General features: G+C 28.2%; 1 protein-coding gene across 1 annotated transcript in view; it reads left to right on the forward strand.

Moving 5' to 3' along the window:
* The first annotated feature begins 4,252 nt into the window (after window positions 1-4,252).
* The window catches only part of LOC132737082 (corticotropin-releasing factor receptor 2-like), a 197,544-nt gene continuing 188,705 nt past the window's right edge, over window positions 4,253-13,091 (forward strand). Inside the window, exon 1 of the mRNA XM_060724320.1 lies at window positions 4,253-4,284. The gene's annotated coding sequence lies outside the window, so the exon portion shown is untranslated. The remainder of the gene's footprint in view (window positions 4,285-13,091) is intronic.

The raw sequence follows: 13,091 nt of genomic DNA on the forward strand, positions 1-13,091 counted from the left end.
GGAGGAAAGATGTTCATGTCTGTGCACTTTTAACAATAGTTAACATATTTGAAATTTGATTGAAAGGATTGCCTAAGAAGGTGTTAAAACGTGATTCAAACAGCTCTTCCCTGATTGAAATTAAACCATGTTTTGTATCATTCAGTACAATGAGGAGTACAAAATTTTACAGTAAAACTGTTACAAAACCAATAACCAAGCACAGGATTGTGGTAAACATTAAAAAACTGTTTTATGTCGTTGAAGTGAAACATCCAGCATCAGATTCTTCCATTATTAGAATAATTGTAACTTTGTATTATTCGTTAGCTATTGATTTATCTTTTTATTCTGGAACAGAGAAATAAAGTAGTATTTAGTTAATCTAATTAAGGACACTGTAATACGTTATATTTATTTTTACTCTTTACACGTTAAATACCATTAAATACATTTTGTTTGGAATGAACAGTTTGTACTATCATGATTCTTTAAAAGGAGAGGTATTTTTGATCGAAACGATCTTTTAAATAATTTTGTTTTGTCAGTATATGGACTAATAATGATAATAATGCGTAAATATATGCTATGATATTGCGCTATTCTATTAGTAAAATAATAAACATTTGAACCTGTCTGTCCATTTGGAACAGAGGTGCACTAGTTTGCATATTGTCAGACGCAATATGTATACGAAAATTTATCGTGATTCACAAACATAGATTAAATAATTTTAACAACAAGCTACCTAAGAAATAATATAAACACTGATATCAATTTATTTATCGCCGAAGCTTCATAATATTGCATTTGTGAAATTTTAACCCCAAATTCTTTTATCACTGAAGCTTCATAATATTACAATTGTTAAATTTTGAACACTCTTGTTTTGTACCGAGAGACAATTGTATAACAAATTTGAATGATTCAATCGGCCCATTTAAAGATATGTTGCAATCAAATATAACTGCTTGAAAGATCCCTTGAGACATAGTGAGAACCTGTTGACTTCCTTTACATGAAATACTTCCGGGCGTTTAAGTACGATTTCTGACGGTGATGCGGAAAAGGATAAACTAATAAATGGAAAATAATTTTATGATATCACAATATTGGTGGAACAAGCGTGATGTTTATTATTTTTGAAATGAAAGATTGATATATTTTCAACATATATAATACATAAATTTATCCGATTTTGTTCGTAAGTATCAATTCATTCACCAGTATTGCATTTTGTACTTCTGCTTTGGGTCATTTTCAAAATATTGTGTCTGGTGCCCTACCTATTTTTGAAACGATCAACAACCTATAACAAATTGAAATATCCTTTACTTATATTATTTTAACACTTTTTACACTTTAAAGATAAGACCTTATATAATATAATTATCATTCCTTATATACACACGTAAAACATCTCCAAACATCTCCAAATGATTAAATTGATATATATATAAATTCCGAAAAGCCTTAAATAGCTTAAATACACATTTTACACATTTTCTAACATGTTGTTTATTTAAAATAAGTTTTAGGACATACAACTTTAAGACAAACACTCAATGTGTTTCGCTGTCAAATAAAGTCAAATCATCACAAAATATTTACAATCTGATGTTACGTACAAGTTTACAAATTGTTAAATGTAATTATAACAAAAGAAAAATATTCACAAAACTAATAGTATTGATAATATAAACATTCTTTAAACAACATAGAAGCATTTTGTTTTGTTGACACAAAAGTGCTCAGTTACTTCAGTAATAGAAGTTATAAGATAGCTGTTAAAAAACCTCCACTAAGCACGATTATACAGTGATCATTTCAAAAAATGAAGCCATGCTGTCGCATTATTTGTTAAAGTAAGCAGATTTTGGCTCCATTGTCCATTAAATCTAAAAATGTAAAATGTATTTGAGATTGAGAATTAAAATATCTGTAAATTATCTTAATTAGTAAGCCTTTTTGACGTTACGCATGTCTCACAATGTAACAGAAGGTGTTATTAATGACTAGAGACTTTGGAGACATTGCAATTAAAGCATTAGCATTTGAGTTATTTCTGTAATAATCAGATAACATTCGATTATTTTCAAAAGAGTGAGAGAAAAATAAAAACAAAAACATCCAAAGAAAGGGGAAGCCGTACATTATTCTTGCTTCACAAAAAACAAAAGCTTTTAATTGGTATTGATATAATCAAAACAACGCCGACCGATCTCATTGACTAGAAAGTAAGAATAAATATTAAATAATATAAGGTTGTTTCTTTTTTGAATCAATAAATCTAGTATAAAGTTGTACGGTTTCAAGAAAAAAGTAGCCTTCACAAATAAAGATTTGCGTGTACATGTACATCTAGGTTTTTTTTCTAAATAAATATATAATTTAAAAGCAAATTTGAAAATGGTGAAATAATGTATGAATATATAAACCAGTGATTTTTTGCCAGTTTCTCTACGCAATTTCAATAGGATTTAGTGTTGTTTTTTTATTTTAGCTGATTAAAATATGTAAGCTCAAACATTTGAACAAACAGGTTTTAAGCAAAATATATTAAGAATTGACAGCCATATTTCCTCAAGCATTTTAATTGCCATTGCTTAAAACGTTTTATGTTGCATTGTAAATAAACTGAAACACTTGAAGGCCTCAACAGACGGTAGCTTTTAGCTGTACAACACTTAATTTAAAAATATGATGTTCACTGTTCAAAGTGTAACACTTGCATATAGACCGTTATTCTTAATAAGTTAAATCATCAGGTTTTCCTCCTTACGGAATTTATTCACTTTAATTATAACTGGAATATGTGTAACTGTTATCGTTTGTATTGACCATTTAAGAAGATAGGTTAGGAGGTTGGCCGTGGATAGCATGAAGGGAGTATTTAGGGAATTACCATGTTCTGGAATGAACACAATAACTGAGCACCCTAAAACCTGTTCTGTATTTCGTTTTCACGGTGGCTTTTTTTTTCCATGAGCAATTATGGAAACTTCTTCATTTAAAATATCTGAGTAATTTGAGATTCGAACATGCCACAACCAAGAGTTTTTCAATAACTTTTTTACAGCATCTTACTATGTTTATATTTTAGCCATAATTGTTCTTGAATTCCATTCATTAAACACATTATCAGAGGATAATTGGAATGACACCTGTTATCGTAGGAGGTCTATACAATAGAATGAGACGATAGAACGTGTCCCATTCTGTAAATCTAGTACATGTATGACGCTGTACGGTTTCAAGAAAAAAATAGCCTTCACAAATTAAGATTTTAGTGTAAATCTGGGTTTTAATTGGCGTTGCACTTCCTTCCGTCTGTTGAGGCCATATTATTATAATATTACGGTCATTTATTTGTGAAAACAACTCTAATATGATGCTTTGTCAATTAGCAAAAATTCCTTGTCCTGTACACCATTACAAAATAACTCAGAAATATATTTTAAATTTAATTTAATGCTGGTTTAAATGCCTTTATTTACAATATTAAAATAAGCCTTTAAAAGGTATTTGTGACTTTCACGTGACTTAAATTATAGATGATGATGATCAAAAATGATACCGTTTAGCATTCAGTGGATTGGATATTATATTTAGATAATACTTATATACTTCAACTAAACCCTTCAAAAATATGACTTTGTATGAAAACAATCATTTTGGACCTCAATGAAAAAAGGATTATAAGGCTACTAGGATAAATGTAGGCTATCATTTATACAAAGAGTATCTCGAGCACTTAGGAACTTGTCAAGAGTCATTCTTGTTTGGTACATTTTAAGTTTTCAATAGTATATATATTAATGGATATTCGTATGTACTGAATGAATGAACTGGTATTGTTTTGACATTGTCGAAATAATCTGGTACTCATATATTTCTTGTTATAATTTTTTATAAAAGTGTCTATGATTGTCATGTAGTTTAACAGAGAATTTTTTTAGTAAGCGGAAAAATTTTTAATGTCGTACAATTTATAGTCAAGAAATAAGTTTTTGATAAATCTATAAAAAATAACTTCAACGAATTTAGTAACATAATCGTATTAGCTCGATATCTAGCATATAGTTCAATTGTATCGCTCATTGACAAGGAATTTCTGAACTAATGCTTGTCGATATTCATTGAAGTGTTATTTGTCATTGTTGTAAACAATTGTAAGTAAAACGTGAGGAACACCTTTGGAATATCTGTTTATTTATTTTATAAGAACGCTTATATAGATTATTTGTAACGTTTTATTACTTTTTTCTTTCAGATAATTGTGAAAGGAATATTATTTCAGGACAGGTAAGATTTCGCTTATATTATATTATTCTATAGTTGTTAAAAGCTTACAAGTCGAAGTAGTGCATGCTCGCCATATTTATATGGCAATGAAGCTGAAAGGAGCTTGCATGTCTACAAAGCAGAAATAAATATTTCAATTGAGTTAATTGATGCACATAAGTGCATTTTAATAATTCCACGCAGGTTTTTCGTTAAATCATATAATTTTAGAAGGTACTTTTTATGTGCTTTTCCATATTTCTGACCATGGCATGGATAATGTCATCATCATTAACTTTAATATTATAAGCACGAAAAGAAAATGTATGCATATGCTGTTATCCTTTGCAAATTGCAAATTGTCAATCAATAGTTCATGTTTTAAATGAAAATATAGTGAATATTAAACAAACAAAACAAAACAAAAAACTTAAGTTATTATTGTCTTGTTAAATGAACTATAGTTTATTCAGTTATATATCCGCTTGCCTTTTAAGTTTTTTAAACACTATTTCATATTCTTGAGATCCGTCTTAAATAACTTTTGAGTTTGTACATCTAAATATTAATTAGGTAATTGAATTTGATAAATTATATAATACAATAGATAGCTTATCACTTGTTTTAACAATTTAGGACCAAAAACTAATTTAAAATAAAATCATAATATAATGAAAAATGTAATACACTTGTTTACTTCTTTTTAAAGGACACAGTGAATCTAATATAATATAAAAAAAATTATTATTGTAATATAAAAACACTTTCTTTTGTCTTTCTTATCTAAACTTGAAACAAAATATTTGTTATTTGTTATATGTTATTACATGCATAATCATTTATTTAATTCTTGGGCATTAAAAAACAACTAATGCTCTTTTAACTATTTGCTTGATTTATATAGAGAAAGTTAACGGAGTTATTATAAATCATATTATTTAAACAGATTGCACGTTTGATTGATCTATTCACGGCCTTAAAATAGTTAAAATTGAACTCATTTTGTTTAAACAGTTACGTAATATGATATCCGTTACTAAATCAATGAACCATTCGGTGAATGCAAATATGTTAAATAATAAGCACAATAATAAAAACAAGCAGTAGTTTACTTTTTTAAGAATTAGTCGTTAATCTTCAGACAGACAAAAAAGACATACACTTCCTTCTGAGATATTATAACGACAAAAAACATGTTCTTGTTCTAAGCATAGTAAAGTGAATATTTTTGTAAGCATTTTACACTTAGTTAATATGATACGAAGGGAAATATCGTTTGTGATGTTGATTTTATTGTTGAAGAATTATGTTAATCAATATGTATATCGTTTTAAGATGTTATTAAAATTTCGAAGAAAAGGGACTTTATCAACGCAAAACATGAATAACATAACACAGTTATTTCGGTTTCATCATAAATATGATAATTCAATTGTTCGTATTTAAATTGCTAGAAAAGATATGACATACCTCTGTTCCGTTTTCTTTGTACCGTTGAACTATAAAATAAAAAACAGCTTTTAGTAAAAATGGTCGGCGAATTCCTGCATGTAGGAATAGATTTTACAGTAGGAAAGCCAGGTAAATCATTCACAATTTTGATTTAAATTTCATTAGTTTTATGGCTCATTTGAGATTGAAATGGAATATTCTTTGATCTACGGAAACACAATATTTGGATTTTGGAAAATGCATTAACATTAAAACTAATTTATAAAGGAAACAATAACTGAGTATAACATTTTATCACTATATTTTAATAGGTGGGAACAATGTTAATTCATTTGACTTGAACACGGTTCGTTTATCTAAATATAGTATCATTTTGATAATTATAGAAATATTATAATTACATACAATTTTATAAGATCATTCAAGTGAACATAATAGGCTTTACGCTACATGTCTTCATATCATTTTTATAGTAATTGGGTAAGTAAGCCGTTCTATTTTCTTTATAAGTCGACAAAGACGCCTCACACCTGAATGAGGTAAAAAGCACAATAACTGAAATGCCTCTTTTTGTGATGATAACATGTTATTCACTTTGTTGAAAAACTCGTAATCAATTGCTTTTTGTGATTGATTAAATTCATATATCATGTGCTTTTTTAGATTGATAGAATCTTTATGTACATGTTCGATTTATTCAATTCTTAATAATTATTACACATAAGAATTCTAAATGGAATTTAAACGAGAAAACCCTGGTGGTCTTACATTAAGCAGTTATAACTCAAAAATAGATATAAGCTCATCAGGAAATGAGGAACCAAAACTTAATATCTTTGTTCTTCACAAACAGACAAAGAAAGAATGTTATACAAAAGAACATAATCCGTTTGTAAGAACACTCACGTTAAAAAAAATCTATAATTTGCTGATATGAATTGTTTGAATTATCGTTGATGTTTAAGCTCAATAATACTTTAAAAATAGCTACAAAGGTACTGATTACATTTTAAAATTAATTTTTTGTACTGAAATCTCATCAATCTTTAAGTAATGATTATAGGAAATTTGAAAAAAGGAAAGAAAAGAAGCACTGCAAATATTTCGATGAAATATATTGTTAGTACTTGACCATTTTGTTCGTTTCTGTACTCAAGTCTTTAATCTTAAGATTATATTTCATAGTATTATATTTTTTTTTTGAGTTTTTGGTTCAAAAGATTGATTTGCTACTCAAAGTGTATATATCATAGCTATGAGTTTGTAGAAAAAATATGTACATACTCATATAGTTTAAGAAAAATATACACACATTTCTTGACTGACAAGTACAAAGATCTAGATTTGCAACACTTAATATATGTTATCGGTAAATATCTGTTTAAATAATGTCAAACGTAGAAACGACAATGTTTGGTGTATTTTGTGTGTACGTATCTTTTACAGGAACACATAATATCGTAGTTTTGAATTTTATAATAGTATGTACATTTATTTGCGAAATAGTCCTCTAGATAGATATTTCGTCAATTAGTTTAATCCCGTGTCATGTTAACAAATAATAAAATAACTGTAAAATGTGTTTTAATTGGATGCAGTGAAGGTTGTTATATACAGTTTATGTTATCATATTAAATGATACTACGTATAACATTTCTGGTTATGATATTGATTTAGCTTAATCAATATGTTTAACTAGCCGCGATTATCAGTTCAATCAAACAATACACATAATTTAAATGCCCCCATGTCAGGCTAACAATCTAACAATTTGACATTGTTTTGTATTAAGAATTATAAGGTATTTTAAAATGTTACTTAAACCGTAACGGTATCAATTGTATAATAAGTACGACTGTAGTTGATAAATAATCTTGATAGCGGGTAACAGTCATGTGAATATATCATAAATTATAACAAATTTTATTAAGAATTTGGTAATACATGATGTTTTTTTAATTATATTTACATTTTAGAGATTGTGGAATTTGTTGCTTTGGTTGTAGAAAGACATGTTTGTTCATAAATCCAGGGAGTAATTTATTGTTGACTGTACTGGAGCTGTAGTTTATCGTACGTTTCAATATGAAACACAATTTATACAACATTACTTGAAAAAAGATATTTCGTGTTATACCATACATTTTTTAACAAAACTAATCTCCCGCCTTTCAATATTATATCTATTTTGATCTGGTTTTATTGAAAATGACATTGATGTTACGAAATGTCTTGAGTATAGAGAAAAGAATAGAACACATTCTTAACAAAACAAAACTGTTAACTCTTCTTTTGATGGACAATATAGAAATCTTACAAGTGTGTGTAAGGCTGAGACAATAAACAATCCTTGTGCCACATTATGACCGCATCATGAAATAAAATACGTTGCTACAATAAGGAATCAAAAATACAGAATAATATATACAGAATAATACAGGAGCCAGAAAGGTCACTCAACACGACAAGTAGACTAGCGTCTGCTTATTTAGATCAAATCTGGTTTTAATCATGAAAGTTATGAAATAACCAATGTTACACCCTCTGGCAATATTCGTTCCTAATTATCCAATTTCGCGAGCAATGTTATAACCGCATTGTATTTTCATTTCCATAACGATCCCTTTAAGTGACTTATTTAGTATACGTATTTATGTATAATGTAAAAGAACACATACGGCACTATATATGTTTGTTACGCGGGACAGTTAAACAATATTTATGTAACGAGTTTATGATAGATATTCACATGTTAATAAGGTTTTATTGTAACTGTAATTGGTTATTATTTCCCTGTATTGCATTTGCATCGTATATATTATGTGTATCTTGTGTATTTGTACTGTTTTGAACTTTTAAATTGTTGCGATTGTACAGATGTAGTTGCCGTACTTGTTACTCTAATTGAACTTCTGATATTGGACATAATTCAATCCTTCAATGCATTTCACCTCTTAGTATCTTTTCCCTAAAGCCGTGTTTTTGCACGAATAGTTATCTCATTATGCAAAGACACGATTCATTTTCATACAGTTTGGCACATTGATTTTTATCGTTTAATTGAACAATTTTTAAATTGACGTACGCAATGATCGTACATTTTTTTCTCACTAATTGAACCATTATAAGTGCATGGGATGAGCTTTCGCTGCTAATACATTGCGACAGAATTGTCCTGATGGTGGTTTCATATCGTATAAAATAAACTAGTTTGCTTTCTTGTTATTTCCTAGACTTTTAAAACATTCAAATTTCATCAAATTCAGGACAAACTATTTGTCAGTTGTGATGAAACTAAATGAGGATTGTTAAAGCATCCATCTTATTTTGTAATTTATCAACGGGATATCGTAATATTTGAAAATGATTACTATTTAGATAATGATTTTGAACACTTGTGCAAACATAAGGAAGTTTCACCATTCGGATGTGCCAATATGAGCATTGTAATTAAATTGTATTTACACATATTTTATAGGGGTTTTAACTCACGGCACCTGAAAACCCTGTTTCCTCTATAAAAATAAATAAATGCTCTTCGGATAGGAGATTCTGTATTAAGCAATTCCATTGAAGTCCAAAGGCCTAAAACACATATAAATTCGAATAACTTACATAAATCAACAGAAGGACTTAAACGAAGATATGTGGAGAAAAAATATATATACTCGGAATCAAATTGAAAATCTTATGTTTGATAATCATAAATCACAATATACTAGTTTGACAAAATAATTATTCTGGAAAAAACGGACTGAGCGAATGATATGAACTTCTAGTCGACAACTAAAATTGCCGTTCAATAGTCACTCTGTAATTGATTAGAAATAATATTAAAATGCCGAAGTAAATAATATCAAAATGCCGAATTACCTGTCATTCGTAGATCATATTGAACAAAATGAATATATTGACTAAACCACTTATTACCTTGTTTGGAAGAAATTCATTTTAGTAAGCATAACGTGTTGTCAATGACTCATAACTATTAAAGGAGAAAATATAATAGCTTTGATAGTGTCTATTGTTGCCACATCTTTATTATATTGGAATCGACTTGACCTTTTCTTGATGATAAACAAGGCAATGAACTGTGGTCTTTCCTTGAAAAATATTTATAATTTTTTTTTATTGACGTGCTTTCTTCCGTAATCAATTTCCAAGGTATAAGACCCACACCTGTATTATATATTGTCTGATATTCTTAAGGTAGTTGTTATAAAGGTAGTTAGTGAAATATGATATATTGAACATTTTTCAAATTGTAATTTTGAGCAATTGAGATCGCTAGGCTACAAATTACATTGCTTTGTTTCACGACAGTAAATAAAGATGATATTTCAAAATTCGTTTACAGCATTTAAATTGTGCCAAAACGTAAGATTAGTCTTTGACATATACCATACGTTATTGTCTAAAGATAACCTTATGGCATTTTTGTTATTCACTCCTTCATTCAAATCAATAAACAACCTGTGAGTTATGAAATTATTTCAATACCAATTTAGTGAACTTATTATTTATCTACCATTTTGAATGACACCTGATAACGTATCAGATTTCTCCAAGGATATTGTAATATAAATCTGATTGCTCCTTGCTACAAATCAATATTAATAGATTGCGGATGTTATACCAGTTGTATATGTTTTCTAAAATGAGACGCTGGTTTTTAAAGACAGTACAAATAAATATTCCTTTTAATACAGTAAACACATTCTTGGGATTTGAGGAAAGATGTTCATGTCTGTGCTATTTTAACAATAGTTAAGATTTTCGAATTTAGATTGAAAGGACTGCCTAAAAAGGTGTTAAAACGTGATTCAAACAACTCTTCCCTGATTGAAATTAAACCATGTTTTGTATTTTTCAATACAATGAGGAGTGCAAAATTGTTCAATTACAAAAACTCTAAACAGGATTGTGATAAACAATAAAAACGACTGTTTTATGTCGTTGTAGTGAAACATCAAGCATCATATTCCTCCAATTCATAGAATAATTGTAACGCTGTATAATTTGCTAGCTATTGATTTATCTTTCTTTTCTGGAATATAGAAAAAAATAATATAAGTTAATCTAATTACTGTAACTGTAATACGTTATAATTATTTTACTTTGTACACGTTATATACCATTATTGACATTTTGTTTGGAATGAACAGTTTGCATTTTAATGATTCTTAGAAAAAACATATTTCAGATCAAAACGATCTTTTAGATAGTTTTTTTGTCAGTATGTGGATTTATTTTGCCTGACATATATATTAAGTCAAACAATGTTTAAAGGTTACAAAAGATAAACATTTCATGTTGTATGTCCGTTTAGTAGAACAGGGATGCACTATTTTCAATATTGTCAGTCGCAATAAGTATTCGAACCTAAATCTTTATTAAAAAAATAGATTGAATATAATCAAGAAACTTAAGAATTGCGAAGAATGTTAGACAAAATAATATAAACACTGACCGCAATTTATTTATCGCCGAAGCTTCATAATATTACATCCGTGACGTGACATTTTGAACGCCGAGAGACAATTGCTCAAACTGTTCTTTACAAAAGCTGAAGGATTCAATCGGTCCATTAAATGATATGTTGCAATCAAATATAACAGCTTGAATATAATTTGAGACATTGACTTCCTTTAGACTAGAGACGTCAAAGCGTTTTAGAACGATTTCAGACGCTGATGCAAAAAAATAATAATGGAAAATAAAATAAAATAGAATAAAAAAAACAATACACGGAAAATATTTTTATGATATCACAATGTAAGGGGAACAAGCGTGATTTTTATTATTTTGAAAATGTAAGACTGATAAAATTTCGAAATATATAAGACATAAATTTATTATATTTTGTTCTAAGTGTGACTTCATACACCAGTATCACATTTTATACTTCTGCTTTGGGCCGTTTTCAAAATATTGTGTCTGGTGCCCTTCCTATTTGTAAAAACGACCCACAACCGATAACAAATTTAAATATCCTATACTTATATTCTCAAATCTGATACGGATAATAACTTCTTTAACTTGGAGTCTAGAATTTTAGAAACATAACCTATCGATTGATAGACAACTTGAAATATTAGTCGCATATTCTATTTCTACAAACACTTGATATGGCATATAATGTCTGTATTCTCATTCTTTAACGCAATATTGAAATAATATAAAAAAATAAATATTTCTTTCCTTTTTCTTCTTGACTGATACAAATGAAGATAAGCATGGTCTGAATTGAGAAAATAAAAATTTAAGTAATTGTCACAGCTATTTCTTTTTTATTGGATAATTTATGAAACTAATAAGAAGAATAACTATCTAATACATGTAACTACATAAAAGCCATGTCTCGAATTGAGTTTGGATATAAACTTAAATGTGATATAAATTATTTTTTATCACAACAATTCAGTTATTTGGAAACGTTAGCGCTGATTTACATTAATTTATTAAAAATATAATTAATATAAAAGACCTTAAAAATCAGTATATTTTGTTCCGGAAAGTAACAAACTTTTTTGTTCAGTAATCACTTGAAAACTTATCGATTAAATAATAATGTAAAAAATGCCGTAATATTAGTTTAAAACATCTTATTAGATGCAAAAGATTATGCCCTCGGATATTTGTTCTTCTAAAACACTTAAAAGTTTCTTGTGCAGAAGGACAAATACGTCCCAAAGATCAAGACTCGGGAGTTCTCAGAACTAATTTAGAATGCCACCTACTACAATGACCTATTAATACAAAAGAAAAAACTACGATAGCTATAAAGTTATTACATTGAGCCAACAAGTATATTGTATTGTCCCAAAAAGTATAATACATTTAGATATTGACCTTATCAAAATGACAAACAAGACGATGAACCTTTCCTGTTCTTTCTTCTGAGAAAACAATATTTTGGCCAAAAATATCCTTCGAGATCATTGATTTCAGCACATTCGGTTTCGAAGATTGCATATTGCTCTTCTACGACTTTTGAATATTGTCGTAGTACTTTAATCTTCTTTAATGATGATGCGTAAATTAATAAAACAAAAACATAAACAACAATAAAGTTCATTTTCGTTAACATTATTGGGCTTACACAGTTCTAGATATTTGCAACTTTATCAACATATTTAGACTTCTATGTTCCTTGGAACATATATCATGTAAGATGTGTAACAATTTCTATGAGTCTAAAACAAAATAGAAAAAAGAATTAAAAAACAAAAAGAACTGTCTTTGTATGATTATGCAACATTATTGCACTGGTAAACATACTTCTTCATTTACGAACATTGAGTCAACATTTTCCATTGTTTTATTCAATAAATGTCTTTAGATGCTTAGTTTTTTTGCAATAACATATCTGTTAT

This window comes from Ruditapes philippinarum, unplaced genomic scaffold (assembly GCF_026571515.1).
Source record: "Ruditapes philippinarum isolate M1 unplaced genomic scaffold, ASM2657151v2 ctg2040_1_1_1_1, whole genome shotgun sequence".
NCBI classification, from domain to species: domain Eukaryota; kingdom Metazoa; phylum Mollusca; class Bivalvia; order Venerida; family Veneridae; genus Ruditapes; species Ruditapes philippinarum.